This window comes from Spermophilus citellus (genome assembly GCF_964194105.1).
Source record: "Spermophilus citellus genome assembly, chromosome: 14".
Lineage (NCBI taxonomy): Eukaryota > Metazoa > Chordata > Mammalia > Rodentia > Sciuridae > Spermophilus > Spermophilus citellus.
In genome coordinates, this window is record NC_138194.1 from 31,856,712 (window position 1) to 31,878,477 (window position 21,766).

Genomic DNA, 21,766 nt, shown 5'->3' on the forward strand with positions numbered 1-21,766 from the left:
CCAGGTCAACCTGGGCCAACGTAAGGCTTTGAAGGGAAATCAAGGAAAATGCGGTGATGTTGAGAGTAGCATTTTGAAACCAGAAGAACTCAGTGGTTTCCATTGCATTAGTTTTGGTTGGGATAGAGTTGACATTTGAGAAAAGATTCTTGGGAGGGTTAACTCATAGGGATGCAAACTCCTCAGAATTTTTTGCAAATGCTGAGGTGGGTCTCCATAACTCTCCCCAATTGCAACACTCTGGCAAGAAACTGTGAAGACCAGCTATGAACATAGGACAAGTGACATCCGTGCAGTTGTCACTCTTGAGACTGCAGATGACTAAGAGCAACTGGCCTGCCATTCCTTGTCCCTCTAATCCCTGAGCTTCCTAAACAGCTTGTAATATTTTAATAAAGTCATACGATTTTGTAGATTCCTAGTTTTCAGATGGTTCTTCTAACATTCCTGAGGACTGATGTCATGACATGGCTCTGACACATTTTAAAGTCTTTTTTTAGTTCCTTCAGCCAAGAAGATTGAGAATGCTACAGGAAAGTGTAGAGTCAGATCCCCAGTTTTGGCTAGTTTTTACTATTCTCCATCCAGGAAATGATAAAGAGAATATGGTATACATACTCAAGGGGATTTTGTTCAGCCACAAAGAAAAATAAAATTATGTCATTTGCATATGAAATCATGTCATTTTCAGGAAAATGGATGGAACTTGAGAACATTATGTTAAGCGAAATGAGCGAAATTCAGAAGGTCAAGGGTCCTATGTTTTCTCTCATATGTGAAAGCTAGACAGAAAAAAAAAAGTAAGGTTAGGTAGGGAAATTTTATGAAAATCAAAAGGATATCAGTAGAGGAAAAGGACCAGGGGTCAACAGGTGGTGCATGGAGCGGGTAAGGGCTGAAGAGAGAGATTCACTAAATTATATTGTAATACTGTGTGCATGTACAAACATATAACAACAAATCCCATCATTATGTACAACTAAAGTGCACCAATAAAAAATGTGGAAAGGGAAAAAACTCCCTCTTTAAATGACAGAGTGCTCAGGTGGCCTTTAGTTTATAATTAGTTAAGAGAGAAAAAAACTTGGTATGTGTACCTTTGAAGATTTTCTACAGTTATTCTGCCTTGAAGAATCTGCATATCATTTGCTGAATTCACCGTCCCCAAGCTGATGGTGGGTGACTGTCACACCTGCAATGGAGAGGAACACAGTGCCATCAGTTGCATTTTGTTAGCAATTTTTCTCATCTCTCAGATGTTGCCCTTTCATAACCTCAAAGGAAGAAGATCATTAGGAATAATATTCTTCAAATTTTATCAGAACTGATTTTTTTTTTTTTTTTTTTTTTTTTTTTTTTTTTTTTTGGTGGTGCTGGGGATTGAACCGGGTCTGGGGCATGGAAAGCAAGCATTCTACCAACTGAGCTATATCCGAATCCCTAGAACTGCTTTTTTTGATGACCACTTGTTAGATTGTTGGAAGTACCATGGGTGACTCAGTCCTTTTGCAGAAGTCTCCATTTTCACTTCCTCTTCATCAAGGGAAAAATTGTCCATTAGATTCATTTCATACTATTCTTTGGTTGGATTTCATAGATGCAATAAAGAAGAATTTCACTTTAAAAGTTTACAAAGTATTCCCAGTTTAAAAGTTGAGTGGCATCTAATTTCAGGTTATGAGATCTATGTTAAAGGAAATGTGCTGAATCATAAAATCTTTTAAACTTGCTTCAAGTTATTATTTGATGAGTAGCAAAGTAAGCATTTACAAATGATTAAATGTGTTCATATTCTGGATTTATGACAGCTGAAAAATGTGGCTAAAATAGATGTAGATTTTTTGAATAAGAGGAAAACCCATTTTAACACATTAAGTAGTTCATGAAGTGATCCGACTGCTATGAATAACATTTTAATATCTACACATCCTATAAGTGTATACAGGATATACAAGACAGGGAAAGAAGTATACAAGAATAGGAAAATGACAGACTCCATTTAACAATTCAAAACAATATCCTTTGCATTTAAAAAGTATTTCTCTTGCCCATAAAAATATTAACATTTAATAAAGCATTTCAGCTGGGGTGCAGTGATGCATACCTATAATCCCAACTACTCCTCGTTCCTTGGGAGAATGAGGCAAGAGGATTGCAAATTCGAGTCCAGCCTAGACAACTTAGTGAAATAAAAAAATAAAAAGAGCTGGGGTTATAGCTCGGTGGTAGAGTGTGCCTGGGTTCAAATCGTAGTATCACCAAAAAAAAAAAAAAAAAAAAAAAGGCAGACAGAAAACAAACAAGCAAGCAAGTAAGCATACATTTCACTTGAAGCTTTCTTACCTTCCCCACAGGTGAACACGATTCTATGCTGATATACATAGAAGGGAACCTCAGAGGTAATGGGTGCAGATTACTACCCTCATAGACCTGGGATCTCTTGTTCTGAGCTGGCACTGGAGGGCTGGGTTAAATGTGGGCAATCCCAGATTCTTCTCTCTGTTCTGGAAACATGACTCCTACAGTGAACTTCCTGCAGCTGTGCCTCCCTGAGCACAGTTCTCCTCCCAGGCCACCCTTATCATGTCTCTTTTCCACTTGGACAGCCGCTCAACTCATCCACCGCCAGCCAGTTTTATGCCACCCTCTGTGATCTGGCCCGCCCCAACACCCCAACCCATTATCTCTTTAGACCACTCCCCTGTCTTCTCATCCTGGGAGCTGGTGAGTTCTAGAACTTTCACATCCTGTTTCCAAGTCTCTGAAATATCATAAATTATTATAAGTATCATGCATCTGCTTATTTTTAAAAATATGTTCTGGGAGAACAAATAAATGCTTATATCTATAATTGCGCATGCACTTTAGGATTCCCTGAAGTAAAAATTTACAGTTGAGGGGCTGGGGGGGGAGGTGTACCTTAGTGCTTAGTGGTAAAGCACACAAGCATGTGTGAGACCCTGGGTCAATCCCCAGCACACAAATAAAAAACAAAACCATTTCTATTTGAATGTGATGTCAAAAGATCTGGCTGTGGTCAGATGGGCCGGATCTTTTTTCTGAGACTGTTCTGATACCTCTAGAGGCAGGAGTTTCTGGAATTAGAAGCCTGAATTCCAGGCTATGTAATCAGGCTATGTAATCTTCAGTGAGTGAGTGAGTAAATTTCTCTATGCCCAGTATCCTCCTCTGAAAAATGGGAATTAAAAATGCTGTTTATTTCACACAGGGATGATGGAAAGATAATGAGTACATCTTTGTGAAAACTGTGGAGTTCCTGGCACAAAATAGGTTTTTGCTAAACATTGGTAAATGTTATTATTTGAGTTGATTTCTTCTTATGAACAATGATAAGGATACAATCTCTCTTGTGTATTTGCAGTTATAAGTTGGGGATGTGGCTCACTGGTACAGCATCTGCTTAGCAGTTACCAGGCCCATTTATTCCCCAACACCGTGCCTCCCTCCTCTCATGCAAAAAGACATTTTCATGGATTGAGATTAAACTTTTTTAAAAATTTTGATTAATGAAGACTTTATTTCTCATTTCTAAAATGAAAATGCATGGCTAAATAATGTAAAAATATAATTGTTACCAGCTACTCTCACTTGATACAAATGCCAAACACTTCTGGTTGTGTTGTATGAGGTTTGTTTATTCACCAGAATAGAGAAAAATGATAGGATGACTGAACCAGTGTGGTTCTCAGTAGAAGAATCTTGCTCTCGGCAAATGTATTGCTAAGTTCTTTCTTTATGTGTGCAAAGTTGTAACAGTTCGTTATACACAGGTATAATACTAAATATGCAATAGAATTTTTTATTAAAATATTTCTTTTTTTCCCAATTTCACTAATGAATACCTGGTTAAAACAAATCTATTCTATAATTTTTTCCCTACAAAAAATTATTATTGGTTTATGGTTTTGCTTGTATTTAACTTGTGATTTATTTTGGGTTTTCAATTAAATAGATATAACTGAATGAATGTGCCTTTACAGTTGGCCTTCCATATTCGTGGATTCTGTGTCTTCACATTTAGCTGATTTAGGATAAAGAGTATTTAGAAAACTGGGTACAGTGACACCGGCCTGTCATCTCAGCAATTTGGGAGCCTGAGGCAGGAAGATTGGAAGTTCAAGGTCAATCTGAGTCAATTTGAGACCCTGCCTCAAAAATTTTAAAAGGGAGGTGGTGTATGTGGTAAAGCACCTCTGAGTTCAATCCCTGGTAGGGGGAAAAAGAATTTTCTTTATGCGGCTAAATTTTATATTTGTGTCTTCATCTTGCACCTCTTCCCTGAACCCAGATCCTGCCCAGCAGTTAAAACAAAACAGCCAAACAAAACAGCAAGTTGTCTTTACTGAACAAGTAGAATTTTTTTTGTCATTATTCCCTAAACAACAGCATAAATTATTTACATAGAATTTACATTGTACTTGGTACGTGGAAGGTTATGTGTAGTTTATATACAAGTACAACATAAGGAACTTGTAGATCTTGATATTCAAAGGAGAGGTTCTGAAACTAACTCCCAAGGAAACCAAAGGAGAACACTATAGTCATATAAATATAAAGAACTTATACCTAAGTGTTTGGGGACACATATTTTGGTGACATTTCAGTAAATAATAATGTGAACCAGTACTGGGGCTCCAGGTCCCGTTACTCAGGTGAGAAACTTGGCTGGAGAGCACCTCAGCTTGGCTTCTCGGGTCCCACTCTAAGGGCTTCTCTCCATGCTTTCAAAAAAAAAAAATTCCTGCTGTCCTTGACCTGGAAAAGTCTGCTTTTCTCTCTTCCACATATTAAAATTCTAAGCGCTCCTCTGGGATCAGCTGAAATCCCATTTTCTGACAACTTCAATTTTCATTAATCTCTGTCACCAGAATTCCAGCAACACTTAAATCTGTGCCACATAAGGCAGCACTTAGTTATGTAGTTTGCTATTGTCCACAAGTCCTATGATGCCTGCCTCTACAGTCAGGCTTTAAGACTGCTCAGAGTGGGCTGGAGCTGTTATCTCAGTGGTAGATCACTTGCCTAGCATGTGGGTTACCCTGAGTCCCTTTCTCAGCACTGCCGGAAAAAAGAAGCTTTGATGAAAGTGGGTTATGTCTTGGGCTTTGTCTCCAACTTTAATTCCAAAGTGGCCCTAGTAATTTATAAAAAGTGACTGTGCATTGCTAGAAAGAATAGTCAGAAACCGAGTCACACATTGATGCTGGGTTTTTTTCAGGTTTTTTTTTTTTTCAGGTTTTGGTTTAAAATTTTTCTAATCTGAGACCCCCAGTAGTTTCTCAAACAAGAATGAATTGCCAACCTACAGTCCTGAAATGGCCACACAAACTTGAATGGACCAGAAAACCAGTGGCCTAGCTGTGGCTTTCCTTGTCCTGAGTCAGACATCATATTTGTTTCTTTCCTTGTCCTGAGTCAGATATCATATTTCTGTAAGCAATGACTTGAAACAAGTCTCAGATTGTGTGTGTGTGTGCGCATGCACGCACACACACACACACACACACACACATACACACACGCACACACACGCACACATAGAGACAGGTGTCCATGCATTGATTTTCCTATTCCTAACCTGAAAGGATAAGGTAAACCAGGTATGGTGGCACACACCTATAATTCCAACCACTCATGAGGCTGAGTTAGGAGACCAAGTTCAAGGTCAACTTGGGCAACTTAGCAAGACCCTGTCTCAAAATAAAATAAAAAGGTCTGGGTATGTAACTCAGTGGCAGAGAACTTGTCTAGCCTGGGGTTTAATCCCCAGTACCACACATACATTGGTAAGATTAGAAGATATCCAAAATACCTTCTCGCTCCAAAATTCTATAAAATGTTGGTATATATGCTTATTTATTTGAAATTAGCATCCACAAATAAGTGCGAGTATCAGAATTTCATCTGGGATAATGTCCAGAAGTCAAGCTCAATAGTTCAACAGCGGTACTTGAAAAGTTTCAGATGGCTTCTCTGTCAAGTGTGTTATTACACTTAGCGCTTATGAATTCCTGCTATAAAGCAACTAGATGACAGAACTTAACTCTCTTGGCTTTCCCCATTATTCAGAAACTGAGTTGCATTTCCTGGCTCTCAAACTTCGTAAACACATCAGATTTTGCTGCAGAGAGATGTCATTAAAATAGTCCTCAGCAGAAAACACTAGCACCATTCATCGTGAAATGCTGTAACAGTAACTGGTATTTTAAAACTGTGAATTGGATGTATTTTTCTATCTTGTACACACACATATATTTGGACAGATGTGGAAGGTAAATGTTTATTTTTCTTATGCATTTTTCTTTTAATTGTCTAAGAGTGGCTTTAGTTGTCTTACTGCGGAGGTACATTCTGCCTCTGCTCTCTTCACCTTGGAAAGCAATAACAGGTTCCAAACTGCTTTCTTTCCTAAAGGTTGGGTGGAAGGTCCAAAGTTTTCTCATTAGAAAACTTGCACTGAGCTACACAAATCTTGCCATTGTGGATGGTGCATGCATGTGGGACTATTACTTCATGCACAATGACATGAAACCAGAAAACATGTGAGCAGGAAGCCAAACCCAAGAAAAAATTGGGGAGATTCCAGCTTTCCGTGGAGCATAGAAATGAGGCGAAATCCAGCAACACTTTGGCCTCAGGTGTCTGGGGGCTACACAGCTGTGACCTATCCACTCTTCAAACACTATGTAGGCAAACACAGTGGCTCAGGCAGCACCCAGTCTGGAGTAAATCATTATGTCAACAAACCCAAAAAAGATTGCAAAGGCTATAGCAATTACTTAGAAAGCCAAGACTTTAAATGGCTTGAGTAACTTAAATGTGCAATTGCCAGCACCATATATGGAAACCCAGTATATTCCTCAGACTTTTAATTGTGCTAATGGGAATTCCCGAATATTGTCTTGCTCCTTTTTTTAAATAATAAGCTTTCCCATGATGTGAACTCTTTCTAAAGTATATATTTGGTGCTTATTTTGCATAGTTGAGATGTTAATAGTTCCTTTTTTGGAACTCTTCATTTTTTTTAAAATGGCAATAGCATTTTGGCAAAAGTAGAAATATTTTTCATCATCTGAAAGTCAAGTGGGGCTGAAGATGTAGCTCAGCAGTAGCATGCTTGCCTAGCATCTGTGAGGCCATGGGTTCAATCCCTAGCGCCCCCCAAAAAAAGAAAATAAAAAAGGCAAAAGATAATTCCTAGTAAGTAATAAAACTTTAATATTTAGAGGTGGAAATGGCTTCTTAAATCTGTTTTTTGAATGTGTTTTTGAATGTGTTGACACAGCTCACCTACCAGAAAGAAAACTATTCAATTTTGCAAGATGAGCCCTAAAGGCTAACTTTTTGTAATAAGTGTCATTTGCTTCAAAGAACTCAGGTGGGCAAAGAGTTCCGAAATCCAGGAAATCCGAGAGAGGCTTTGCCCTAGAAGATTAAATGTGAATCGTAGAAGCCGTGAAAGAGTATAAGAAAACTAGGATTATCAAGTAATCAGAACTCAAAGATTAAAAAAGCCACTATTTCCTGTCTGCTTTTTTTTTTTAATTATTCATTCAAATGTTAAAAATTCTTCCAGTTGTCATCTCTAAAAAATTCACAAATACCACCCACTCCTTCTTTCTCCACACACTATTCCAGAGTGTGGGGGGGAAACCACTGGTCACACTGAAGAAGGGTAAAATGGCTATAGACCAGGGAAGAAACTACATACTTTGCTTTAGTCTCCAAGTGGGTCCCCTAGTTCAAGGGAATAGAAAAAAAATCCCTGATAAGGAAAGGGATTTTTATATGAATAAATATAAGTTCTTTATGAACATGTGCTTTTATAAGTACATATATAGAATACTACTGGCTCACAGACTTTTTTCCCCCTAGTCTCTGCTGATTTCTGAAGGATCAATGGAAATAAAAATCACTCTCTAATTTTGTCTAGGCAAGATTGCCTAGCCAATGCTTTCCTATTGAAAAGTTAATGGGAACACAACTTACCTGACAGCAGGAAATCAAGATTAAAGACAGCAAGCTAAGATTAAAGCCATAACCCAATGAGCCCAGATACTAGTCATTCTTGGAGCAATAGAACATAAGAAAGCAAACTCAGTCTTTATATTTCTCCTCAAAAATTCTGAGAGAAAGTATCTGGCAATTTTATACCTTTTTTTTAAAAGCTACTTTTTATTCTTACTCAATGTTCCAGTCTAGTCTCTTACCAATATCTTATTCCAATCTTACCACAACTAACTCTATTTTCTTCTATATACCTGTACTTCTTCGTATTATTATTTAAAAAAAAAAAACACACAGTCTCTCTATTGCCTAGGCTAGCCTCAATTTCTTTATTTTATTTTTTATTTGTTCTTTTTAGTTATACATGGCCGTAGAATGTATTTTGACATATTAAACCTACATGGAGTATAACTTCCCATTCTTGTGGTTGTACATGATGTGGAGTTACACTAGTTGTGTATTCATATGTGAACACAGAAAAGTCCAACACCTTTTCTTATTCTGTGGTATTCCCTTACAACTACTCAATGGCCCAAACCTCAAACTAATATTATAGAGGTTTCTTTTTTCCTCCACTCCAGCATTCAACTCCAAGTCAAGAATGTTCTATCTTCCAAATATGCCTGGAATTTAGGGCCTGCTATCCACCTACACAGCTCAGGCCCTCAACATTTCTCATTTGTACACAACAATAGCCTTGAAACTGTTCTCCTGATTTACAGTATTGCTGCTCTCAGGCCTCTGCCTAGCCCAAGCTTGATATGGCCTCCTGGATAGTCTATATAAAATCTTTTAAGGCTGGAAGTATTGCCCAATGGTAAAGCATTTGCCCAGCATACACAAGGTCCTGGGTTCAGTGTTGGGAAGGGCTAACCTAACACTCAAATCTGGATTGTATCAAAGTTTATGTTCTTTCTAACAAAACCTTTTTTGGGGTTGGGTGGGATGAGGTAGATAATAGTGGTACTAGGGATTGAACTCAGAGGCACTCAGTCAATGAGCCACATCCCCAGCCCTATTTTATTTAGAGACAGAGTCTCACTGAGTTGCTTTGTGTCTGGTCAGTGCTGAGGCTGGCTTTGAACTCTTGATCCTCCTGCCTCAGTCTCTGGAGCCACTGGGATTACGGGCTCTAACAAAATCTTTCTAAAACATAAATCTCATCTACTCTCTGCCTTCCCAGCTCCATACAGAGTCCCCGAATGTCTTCACATGGATTTAAGAGTGATCCTGAAAGTGCCATAAGGAGCCTGAGCTACAGTGTTTCCAAAATTCAGAAGAGTTTCACCACCAAGAAACAAAATAGTCCGAACAAATGAAACGAAAGATTCCACTGAGTGAAACAATGTCTTAGTGATGTAGAAGACTGACATTTGGGCCCAAACTTCTTATCTGGATGTGAAACTATAAAACAAACTATTGTGGGATCAGAGGCTGGTCCTTGGATGAGTTTGTTTCATTAGAGTCAATAGATACAAACAGCTCAGATAAAATACCAGCACAGCTGAGCTCGTCTTAATCTCCCAGCCTTCTAGACTCATGTACCATCGAAACCAGGCTTGTTCCCGTCTCCTTATAGTCACTGCCTCTTCTAGAATGTCCTCCCTCACCTCCTGCTTACCCATCAAAACTCAGACAATCAATAATACCTTTGTGAAAGGGTCCTTTGGCTGTGTCAGGCACGGATAAATACTCTAGACCCAGTGTTGCCCTCTCAATCTTCAGGAACTACTCATTTCACAGGTATTATACTGCTATGAAAATGATCTGTTGTTCTGGTCTGTCTCTTCAAACTGTGAACTCTCCCACAGGAAGACATTAATCGTATTCACCTTTGTATCATTAGTGCTCAGCATAGCATGCAATCCAGAGTAGATGCTCAATAAATGAATGAATTGAATAAAAGACTTAAAAAGTTATGAGTAAATGGAAAGGCACTGAAATGGACTGCTATTTCACACTCTGTGATAGGTATTTCACATATATTATATCCTATTAGTCTTCCCAATAGTCGTCTCCTTGGGGTAAGCAGCATTCCTCTTATTTCAAAAATGTGAAGCCTGAGGTTGAAAATCTTGAAGATCTTGCTGCTGGTCTTATAACCCAGTAATGGCCAAATTAAACCTCAAATCTGGATCTTGTCAAAGTTTGTGTTCTTTCTACTGGGACTGACTATGCTTTGAGGCCAAGGTGATCTTTGTCATCAAATTAGCTACAGACTTTAGTGCTAACAGATCACTTTTAAATTTAGGGATTAAAGCAACTAGGATTCAGTTTCATTTTTTTTCTTAAAATATTAGTTGTAAATGAACACAATACCTTTATTTTATTTATTTATTTTTAATGTGATGCTGAGGATCGAACCCAGTGCCTCACACATTCTAGGCAAGTGATCTACCACTGAGCCACAACCCTAGCCCTCCAGTCTCATTTTTAACTTAATAATTATGTATTAGAATTTCTCAGTAGCTGCAGATAATTTGAAGTAGAAGTATTATTTAAAGAGAATCTTAAAAACAGACATAATTTTATAATGTTTCCATGGTTTTAAATAAATAATGAAAAATAGCTCTATTGCAATCTGAAATTTCATATGAATTTTCTCCATTGTTCTACTTTAGTTATTATATTATCATGTAAAACACTGAGCACTAGATGGATACAACAGATGTAAGAATTTAAGGTAATGTACATATACACACACTAGTATACGTACATTATGTATGGGTTTCTCATCTGTTTATCTAAAGTTAAGGACAAGCTCAGTGGAATAATCACAGCACTTAAGGCATTAGAGTATAGGACTTCCTTTTATATGTTATTACCAATTTATACCTCCTGTTTTTACATATATATTTCATAGTAGAGCAAATTATGATCATGGTTTTACAAATGCAAATTATGCAATTACTACAAATAGAATTTTACTTTTTTTTTTCATCCTTTCTACATGTAAGTTGTATCTTTCTTAGTGTTCTTCTAAAGTTTTAAATCCACCTTTGTTGGAAGGCAAATTCTCAAAGCCACAAGCAACACCCCTGAGAAGAACTCTATGTGAATGCAGCATTCTTTACAGAAACATAGTGTAATAAAGGGACTTTGGGTTTTGCCAGTGCTTAAGAAGTTAGTATTCCTTTAATATTAAATCCTTCAGCCATGCAGTGAAAAATTTAATAAAGTGAACATGTCCACTACAGTTACAGTGTTTTCTACAGTTTACACAAGCCAGTGCAAGTTTCATGCCTACACTGAAAGATGGGATTTATTTCATAGTGTGAAAAGAAACTTTCAACAGTTGTTTTTAGCAGAAATTGTTAGTACTCAAGGCAGAGAAACTGAAGATCAAAATTGTTGCATCATTTCTCAAAGCCTAACAGGCCAGGTAAATAACCTGGTCTCCTTTCGAGGAGATGTGTGTGTGTGTGTGTGTGTGTGTGTGTGTGTGTGTGTGTGTACAGCCAGACATGACCAGAATGCCCTGAAAGTGGCCAATTTAATATCTTCGCCTAAGTGTTCTTTCCTTAAATGAATTATCGACAGAAACCTCTCTCCCTCCTATCATCCTTAGAAGGGATCAACTTGGGTGGAGGACTTTGGCCCGAAACACATTTTCCATCATCTAAATAACATGAAACGCACAAGGGCAGGAAGGAAAGTTTCACGTCTTCTTTCTAAAGCAAAAGTAGAGCATCATACTTACAAAAGCCGCCTTCAGAATCTTCTCTTGAGAAAAAGCTCTGGGAACCAGGAGGAGGCAGAGGAGCAGAGATAAGGTGGCAGCAGGACTTCCTTCCTCACCGTGTAGGGGCGAGTCATTGTTCCTTATCTGCCCTGACCTCCTAGGAGCTCTGGGAGCCAGGAAGGCCTGGCCTCTGATCCTCACTGCCCACCCTCCTGGCCTCTGTGCCTCGGGTTTCCTATTTGCAGATAAAGCTGCCCGGTCTGACACCGGCCCCAAGATTCATTAGGGACTGTCTGCGAAGTGCTTGCAAGATGCTGAGGGTTATATAAGCCCGCGTATTATTATCATCACACACCCCCATAGAACCAACGCTGCCAGACAAACAAAAGGCAGTTCCAAGAAGAGGAGGAGCAGAAGCAGAAGTTACACTGGGGGTGAATTTCGGGACACTGCTGAACTGACTGGGGGGAAAAAGGGGGGGGGCAACTCAATATGTGTATGCAAAACCTCGGCAAACAAACAGTGCGCTGCAGCTGGCTGGCCGGCCGGCGGGCGAGGGAGGAGGGGGCGGGAGGGAGTCCAGGTTTCCAGGCGTGCGGTTCCGGCTCCCCGGGGCGCCCTGCACAGTAGCTGCCGGTGGCAGGATGGAGTGCACGAGGAAGACGTGGTCTGGGGAAGCCAGGCGTTCCAGATACCATAGGGCTTCGGAAACACCGATCTTTTCCTAGACTCGGGCCAGGTGCTCGTACCTCTCTTTATTCCTGGTCTCTTGTTTTCCTAATGATGGTTTGCAAGGAGATCCCAGTGCCCTGCGGACTCCTCTGTTTTAATCCTCTCCAGTTCTCTGGCTCTCTTCTCAGTGAGAGCAATAACCTGGACCCCGAGGGCTTTTTTTTTATTTTTTATTTTATTTATTTATGTATTTTGCACCAAACTGGGTCTTCTGAAGAAGTTGCGATTTACTCCCAGTACCAAGCTTCCCTGCCACCAAACCCCGCCCCCTCCCAACTTGCTACTCATATTTTCTTAAGATTTATCATTATCCTGCCCGGCCCCTGGCACTGCTCCCCAGCATGTAAAAGAAATTCCTCATCCTGGCATTTAAAAGCCCACAATTTTTGTCTCCACACTAATTTCCCACTTCCCATCCCGCCCTCCAGCGTCACCTATCCCCAGCACATTAGAATATGAATCATTTTCTAAAGATGACCTTTGGGTTCCTCCATTTCCTAGCCTTACTCACATCCACCCTCCCCAGCAGGGAAGGGCCTCGCTGCTATTCTCTCCCAGGCTCAGTTCAAATCCCTGCCCCCCAACCCCTACCCCCACTCCCCACCAAACCCACCCCCACCCCACCCCCACCACCCCGCAAAAGAGTTCCCAGACTTCCACTCTTTTCTCGCTGTTAACACTGCGTTTTCTGTTGTTCCTCATGGGTTGTCTGTCTTCATAGGTTGGGACCTGTGCTTATTCTCTCTGGGTGGCCTGGGTCAGGGGGCTGGGGAAAGCCAGGGCTTAGCCAGTGCTTATTGAATTAACTGACAGGTGACCCAATCTTACCTGGGTCATCACCTTGTGAGCTTAGGTGACAACCACCACATTGATAGTAAAGTATGTATGGTGGTCGGTGGTGTGCAGTAGGTTCATGATGGTTTGTGGTACCCCCTACTTTTGGGAAATGTTTGAAACTTTTCAATAGTTAACAAATAGCTCAATGGTACAGTGGTAAAGCACGTGCTTAGAATAAGTCTCCGGTTTTAGTCCCCAGCCCAGGAGAGTGAGAGAGAGAGAGAGAAGAGAGAGAGAGAGAGAGAGAGAGAGAGAGAGATGCAAATCAAGCTTTTATAAAATGTGGAGGGGAATATCTAAACTTAAGTGGACTTCCTTTAGGACAGTTTAACTGCTGGCATCCAGGGAGGCTCTCCTACTGCATAGTAGAAGACCTTTATAATATAAAGTGGAACTCACTTTGCACCAGGCCAGGTGAGATTTTCAGAAATCACACACTCTGGGATGCATTTATGGGGAGACTCATCCACTTTCGAAAGAATGCGGGCCATCACCACAGCCACTCCACAAATGAGCAACAGCTCTCTGGCGAATTGTTTTATGATATACGGTGAAATATGGAACAGGATCTGTCAGGTACTGAATTTCTTGTGGCTTTGTAAAAAGTGTTCTTGATGTCATTTTCTCTGTTTTTCTTTGGTAAAAGCAACATGCTTTAAATTCCATCTGTGCGGGTTGGATAGGCCGTGGTGTCATTTAAGAGACTTGGGGTGTGTCTATACAGCACATGCTTTCCCATGCATACAGAATGTTCAGTGAATTAGAAGAATTTTCCCACCTCCACTAATTCGGAACAATCGAAACCAGTTCAGGTTCTAAATAATTTCTGTCTTGAGTTCGTGGGGGTTTGACTCAAGAATGACAGGGATATCACTGCAATTTAGAAGTTCAAGTAGGCTCTTCCCTCATTTTGTTTTGCTCAGATCAGGGTCATAACCTTTATTAGAGCTACTATTTATCTCTACTAGGTTTCTGACACTAGGCTAGGTGTTTTTCACGCAATCATTTGTGTGTGTGTGTGTGTGTGTGTGTGTGTGTGTGTCTGGGGATCAAATCAGGGCTTGGTGTCTGCTAGACAAGCACTCTACCACTGAGCCACACCCTACATGCATTCTTTACCCAGCAATATTCTAAAATAGAACTAGTTTTACCTTTACAGATGAGAAAATCAAGTATGATTGTGCTAGTCAGCTTTCCATTTCTGTTACATAATACCTGAGATAAACAACTTATAAGAAGGAAAGTTTTATGATGGTTCACAGTTTGAGGTTTCAGTCCATGGTGGGTGGACCTGGTTGCTTTTGGGCCTTGGTGAGGCAGAACATCATGGCAGGGAGTGTGTGGTGGAGCAAAGATTCTTACTTCATGATGGCCAAGAAATAGAGAGACAGGAAAGGAGCTGGGGCCCCAATATTCCTTTCAAGATACCTCCCCACCATGACCTAACTTTCCTCCATCAGGCACCAAACCCTGATGGTTGTGTTGCCTCCAAATAGCACTACAGGCTGGGAATCAAGCCTTTAGCAAATGGGTCTTTAGAGGACATTTAAGATCCAAGCTGTGCTGGACATGGGGCAGGCACCTGTAATCCCAGTTACTCAGGAAGCTGAGGCAGGAGAATTGTAAGTTTGAGGCCACCCTTGATAACTTAGCTAAACCCTACCTCAAGATTAAAAAAAAAAAAAAAACACCAATAATACAAAAGAAAAAAAGACTACAGATGTAGCTCAGTGGTACAGCAGTTGCCTACCATGCATGAAGCCTTGGGTTCAATCCCAACTACACACACACACACACACACACACACACACACACACACTCCAAACTATAACACTATAACTTTAGATGTCTATCCTCTACCTTAAACTACAGTAAGAGAGGCTAGAATTCAGAGAGTGACAGAACCATAATTTGAATGTATATCTGTTCCAATCCATAGTCTATGGTTTTCCCATTCTCCTGAAAGCTGGAATCTTAGATATCATCTCATCTTCTGGTTATTAAATGGAGTTCCAAGGATGCTAGGTGTTCAAGGAGGTACAAGAAAACTTGGCTCTGTGTGGGAAGGGAGCATCTGTGAGAGGGAGGCCAGGTCAGTTAACTTGGGATCCACTTCAAACAAGAAAACATTATCTCCTTCTGTTTTACAGAGTGACTTCAGATTTTATTTGAAACAAGCATTTTGCTGCTACAAAAGCATTTAACTCAGGCTGGCCATAGTGTCGCAAAACTATAGTAATTCCCACTCAGGAGGCTGAGGCAGGAGGATCTACGAGCTCAGGAATTCGAGGCTAGTCTGGGCAACGTAGTTATTAAAATAATTAAGCTTGTGTCCAGAGACATTAAATGCCTCTCCCAAGATTTTATAGAGTGCACTTACTAGAAAAACTGCTTAAACCCTAGTATTTGTCAATCCAGTCAAAAGTGACCCTTCACAGGAGACACAATAAGTGTGGGGAAGATTATTCTTTGCAAACAGGAATGGCTGAGAGAAGGTGAACATCACATAAACCCATACAGATTATATGGGCAACTGGGCTTGTAAGGCCTAAAATTCATGCACTGCCTTGACATCTCTGGGTATTACTTGTCCCCAGAGGCCAACTGTGAGTTCCTCTGCTTTCACCTGATAAGCAGCCCCTCCAGTGGAAAAGGCACCTAGCTCATCCCTTATCAGCTCACTCTCCTATCCCAGCACACTCTACCCAGTCCTCAACCCAACTTCTCTGTTGGCCCATGCAATTCTTCAAACAAGGCAATTCCATCCTCCCCTGGGAACCAGGAGATACCTCATTCTGTTCTCACTATGTAGCCTGACTCCCACAATTGCTGTTGGTTCACCCTGTTCCCTGTTCCAGAGTATAGTCACTGTGTGGCCCTGAATCCTCCTCCTCTGGGTTACAATAAATACATGTGACTAATAGACTGCTATCGATCTTATCTGTCCAGCTTTGAGTTCCACTTGTTTCTCCATCTTCAGAGCCCTGGGGTGGGACTCCCTCCTCCACTACTGGGTGAAGAGGAGTCAAACAAAACAATGACCAGACCTTAATACTAATACTAAATGGAATTTTTACAGAGAGCTAGCGCCAAATAGCCCATCCTTTGGAGTTTTGCAAAGTGTCAGGCTATTTGCAAATAGAAATGAATTTTCACTGAAATTATGTCAGTCAGAACTGACCTTTATTAATTTCAAGACCCCTGAGCTTTGCCATCTGCTCTTTTTAATTTTTGAAATTCTCACCTAGAGATTTGGGGGAGCAATAGCACTGTTCTCTTTCCAGAGGAGGCTTAACTACAGTCCTGCCTAAAGGCAAAGGAATAAAAAGATGACCTTCCATTCTTGTGATTTAAGTCTCTGCTAACTGCATTCTTTCAGGAAATTGTAGCAGAAAGAATTTTTCTCATTTCTACAGACATTATAATAAACAGATCTTTTATTTCCATCTGAAACATCCTGATCTTAATATATTTCCAAATTCTCAGTCCGAGATACAAAGCTTTAGAGGTAATTTCTTTTCCTGTTCATGAGTTTTACAATAGGAAGGTCATGTTTGTACTAGACTTTGGTTTGAAATTAATCTTCTTTTCTCCTTTGGCATTTCTATAGAATCCAGGCACTTCATTATTTAGTCATTTCCAAATATGAAATACTTGTCATTCTTGAACAACGATCTAATCTTCCCTTTATGGGTGGAGAAACTGCGTTGTGGAACTTGTAAATCTTTGCCAGGGCATAGATCACTCAAGGTTGGGACTAGCCATTGAAATACTTTTCTCTACACATTCTTAGACTACAAAGCACAAACGTAGATTGTTCCTTAAGCAGTATATGGGAGATCCTCCAAACATTGGGAAGTATTAAAAGTTCATTTGCATTCCGCCTTATGAGACAAAGCTTATGGAATAAATAAACACCTTCAAACACCGCAACCGCTTTCAACAGCAACACCCTGCTATTGTTACTTTCCCTCTCTTCTGGATTGTGCTTCCTACAAGTCAAAATATATTCTTGGTTCAGTTGAACAAGGGTTCATTTAAGCCACATCTGTTGCTCATCAAGCCTCTATTTTAGGACTAGGGAATTCTTTTTCAGAGATAGTCTGTCTGGAAGATCTTATGGCAACAAATAGTCCTCATTAAATTTCACAACATTTTTCCAACATACATACAGTACTTGCTTTTATGTGATTCTAGAATCCAGGCATAACCCTGCTCACCCCCCCCACACTTCAAAGGATTCCTCACTTGACTAATTCTAAAGAGTAAATTGATTTTCTCATCATTTATTGTGTTTGACAATAGAAAGGCTGATGCAGCAACATTGCTAAAATGACAGCTCCTTTCCATCCAAGGGGAAGGAATGTGTGTTAATATTCTTAATGACTGGCATCTTTATGAGAAATGTGAAATCATTTATGCTTAGCAATAACCTGCCTAGGATTAAAAAGTATTTGATGCTTAGTACGGAAGTAATCTGTCAGGAAATATTATTTAGACTGATGCAAATTAACTAAATAAATTCACTTACTGTGGCTTCCTAATGATGGCAATGTAGATTCAAGTTTGTTAAAAGTCAGTGTGAACTAAAGAAGGATCTGGAAAGGATCGCTGAAGAACTGATCTGACATACTACCGGAGGAAGAGACAACACATTTATTTGATAAATTCCTTTCGCATTTACTAAGAATTTCCGGAATGGATTTAAGTAAATCAAGGGAACACATTATGTGTGGATGCAGGTCTTGCTTATTCAGAACAAGAGCAGTAATACCTTACAAAACCATTGTGAGTTTGTTCATTGTGATGCTCTGGATTCTAAATGACTAGCTGTGTTGTCCATGAGGGCTTCTTCCAGTCCTCTCAGGGCTGGATTGGGCCTGAGCCCAAGGGACAAGCCTAGAAGAGGTGAGTTCTTGAACCAGCACTTAACAAGCAATGTATAGACTGTTCTGTGTGTTCTGCAGGAGAGAGAGCCGTTCTTCTCTTAATAAGCTTGCTGTTGCACACCAGTTAACAAGTTTTTATTGGACTCTTAGTCTTCTCTTCCTCGCCAGATTCACAGTGAAACTTCTTTTAGCTCTTCACCAAAAAAAAAAAAAAAAAAAAAAAAAAAAAAATCTAGTAAATTATGGGAAGAAGCACTTTGCCAGAGTGGGAAATTTCATTAGTCTGGGGGAGCAGGGGTGAAGGTGTAAATTGCAGGAAAATGCAAACCACCTCCATGTAATTGATGACTGAATTGTACTATTGAGCCTTCGTATGGAACTTTCTTTTGAGGGACTGCACGAGTTTTTGGAGGCAAATTGACTTGGGTGCAAATCCCAACTTTAAAGGTGTCCAAGTTATTTTTAGTCTAGTTCCTATACTTAAAACTGGAATGATTAGCACAGGAGTAACGAAGGCTGAAAATGAATGGCAGTGTCTTGCCTGTGGTAGTTATTCAGTATCACTCATTTTTTTCCTTTTCTGAGAACTTTTAGGGTATGAGTTCAGTATTATTTGCTCTAATGAACAAAAAACATATTCCCTTCCTAGGGAGCACTAGCTGAGGGGCAGTCCTAACAGTTGTTTAAATACAAAATTACAAAGGCATGGGCTGGGTATTTAAGTAAGTGGCAGAGCACCTGCTTAACATATGAAAGACCCTGTGATCCATCCCCAGAACTGCAAAAAGAAATTTTTACACACACACACACACACAGAATAATAATTATATGGATTTCTTAAAAAAGATGGTGATTGATCATCAATAATAACCTGAATGTTATTGTTGCACCTTTAGACTTGGGGACAAGGTATCATTCACAAGACCAGGGAAGCTTAAAATGTAGGAATTATAAGTCTTCAAATCAAACCCAGGGCCCTGTGTATTGCTGAGCTATATCCCTAGCCCTCTTCATAATTTTATTTATTTATTTATGCTAGAAAATAGTGCATTAGAAAGAAAGAAAAAAAATGAACATCATCCAAGAAACTGAGCATGTGGTGAATGGACTTTGTGCAAGCAATTTCGAGGCACAGATTGCAAATGCAAAGCCAGGCATGCCAAAGAGCAGGAGTGGGGAAAAGCCAAGGAGTTCAGACTAGGCAGAGAGGATGGAGAAGAATAGGGGTGTCCAAGCTAGGACCCCGAACACGAACAACTGCAGAGATTGCAGACTCAGAGATGCTGATAAAGATGTGCTGAGACCTAGAGAGAACAAAATAAGCCTCAATCTGCAAGGAACCCATGTTTCGGGGTGAAAGGTGCATTTAGTGAAAAGCAGCTGAGTCTAAGGCTAGAGCCTGAGGCAGACATGATGGACAGAAAAGGGAATGATAAGGGGGCGGCACTTCAAGACTTCAACTATGCCAAGTTGAGTAATCCGAGCCCTGAGGTGTGACTGACTCCAGTGAATGCGGTTTTCACCCTGCAATTCCCTCACATTGCTGTGAAGTTAGGCCGACTGTGCTCCTAAGGAGTCCCTGTGCTACACATGTGGAGCAGGACAAAGCCACTATTACCCAAGGAGGAAGGGAGCTGGGTAAATGTGGTCCTCTGCTGGACTTTTACCCAGTTAGTATCGACACAGCCTGGCTCATCCCTCTGTGCTCATCTTGGAGAACATCCGGTTCCTAGATGACCTTCTTCATGAAAACCAGCCAGATCTAAAGAGGCCCAAGCTCCACTTTCTCCCCATTTGAAAACCAAATGATACCCACCAGCACAATGACAGCTTATAATCACCATGGTAGCCACCAGGAAGGACTGGGTAAGGAAAGAAAGCAGGCGGTGCCTAGATTCCTAGAAAATTCCACCCCTTCCCTAAAACCTGATGATTTTTTTCCCTCCATTTTTTTTTGCTGCCCTGTATCTGTGGCTCCACATCCCACCCCCTCACTCCCAGTAGATTAAGAAGTTGATTTGTGACCTAGACTCCCTCTGCTCCATTCTTCAGGCATTGAAACTTGTGCTGTTGATGTTCAAATTGGGTTTCCTTAATTGGCTTCAAGAACCCGAAGAGGGAAAATTGTACCTTGAGGGTCTCCGCCTCTTGAGAGGGGCCAGCATTGCATTGGTAACATAAGCATTCCTGTTTGAGGGAAGATAGATCCAAATGAACATGATGGGAAACTCTGGAGTGGGAAGAAGCCACAAAGAACTGCTGAATGAGGAAGAAGAGAGTTGGGAAGATATATCCCACTACTCCCGCAAGAGCATGCCTTCCCTCTGGCCCATCCCTTCCTGAGTTGTTGCTCAGCTGCAGCTGGGACCCTGGGAAACTACCTGTCACCAGGGAGGTGTTTCTGCCCTGCCCAGGAACCACGTCTTGGCCAGAGCCTTCCCTTCTTTTTAGCCTAACTCATTATAGCAAAGGGAAAAATTATAAAATCCAACCAGCAGTGAGCCTGGACATCACTTTTTTTTTTTTTAATCAAATGGACAAGCAATTATAGTCTAAAAGGAGTTATCTGGGCAGTCAAAGGCCACATCTGTCAAATTACTGACAGAGTACTTCAACTTTCTAAGGGCTGACTTTTAGAATCACTTAGAAGTGAAATTTGTTTGTTTCTTTCTCTTTCCTGGCTTTGAAACTGAGCTTTACTTATAAAGCAGAGGTGTAGCGAATTGAGCCAATTTAACTTTTAGGTCTTGTGTTTAAGTATTCAGATCATCATGTCTTAAAACCTTTTAAATAGAGAACTCGAAACATCATTCATTCATTTAACAAACATTTTTATTGAACGTTTAGTGTGTGCCAGGGGTGCTATTGATGCAGATAAGATGGGGTAGCCTGCTTTTTCATGAGATTTTTTCCTTACAAATGATATTCCTAGTAAGAATTCTCTCAACGGTAGCCGTAAAAAAATAACTAAATATAATGAAAATAAATTAGTTAAAGTATCAATTGAACTTAAAAGGAAAAAAAAAGGCGGGGGAGGGTTGGGAGTACAGCTTAGTGGTACAGTGTATGTCCAGCACACGCCAAGTATTGGGTCCAATTCCCATCAACAACAACAAAACCAGAATGAAACAAAACAAACAAACAAAAATTCCTTCAAAATCAGGGGATATAGAATGAAGACTATGGTTAATGGCAAGGGCCAGGAGTCAGATTGCCTGGGTCCACATTCTGCATTGATCCCGAAAGTGTACAACTTTGACCCAGTTAGTCAAGCTCCCAGAGCCTATTTTCCTTATTGGTAACCATGAGGATTCTATGTTATAGAGATATTGAAAACATTAGATAATGTATGTGGAGCACATGTTTAAGTAGCTACACAAGGTTAAGTAGATATTTAATAAATCTTAGACGTTATTTTAGAAGACATTTATTAGTAAAACATAGGCATCTTTCTGACATTTTGTTCTGTTCTTTGAGAAAATGGTATTTTTCTATTGCCAAACATAACATAGCTCTAAAGTTTTAGGTATGGTCATTTCAGAATAGGAAAAGGCATTGGAATGTTAAGAGAATATATTGGAGCTGGGGTGGGGTGTGG

At 40.2% G+C, this 21,766-nt stretch overlaps 1 protein-coding gene across 4 annotated transcripts in view; it reads right to left on the bottom strand.

The window, feature by feature from the left end:
• LOC308633097 (extracellular sulfatase Sulf-1) overlaps positions 1-21,766 on the bottom strand; it is a 182,760-nt gene that overhangs the window by 142,660 nt on the left and 18,334 nt on the right. The window contains exons 1-2 of one of the 4 annotated variants that reach the window (XM_081265592.1): positions 18,054-18,370; positions 1,098-1,192 (exon numbers count right to left, since the gene is read on the bottom strand). The gene's annotated coding sequence lies outside the window, so the exon portion shown is untranslated. Of the gene's footprint in view, positions 1-1,097; positions 1,193-11,728; positions 12,038-18,053; positions 18,371-21,766 lie in introns of those variants that run through there. The other 3 variants (XM_081265593.1, XM_081265590.1, XM_081265591.1) reach the window with 3 other exon arrangements.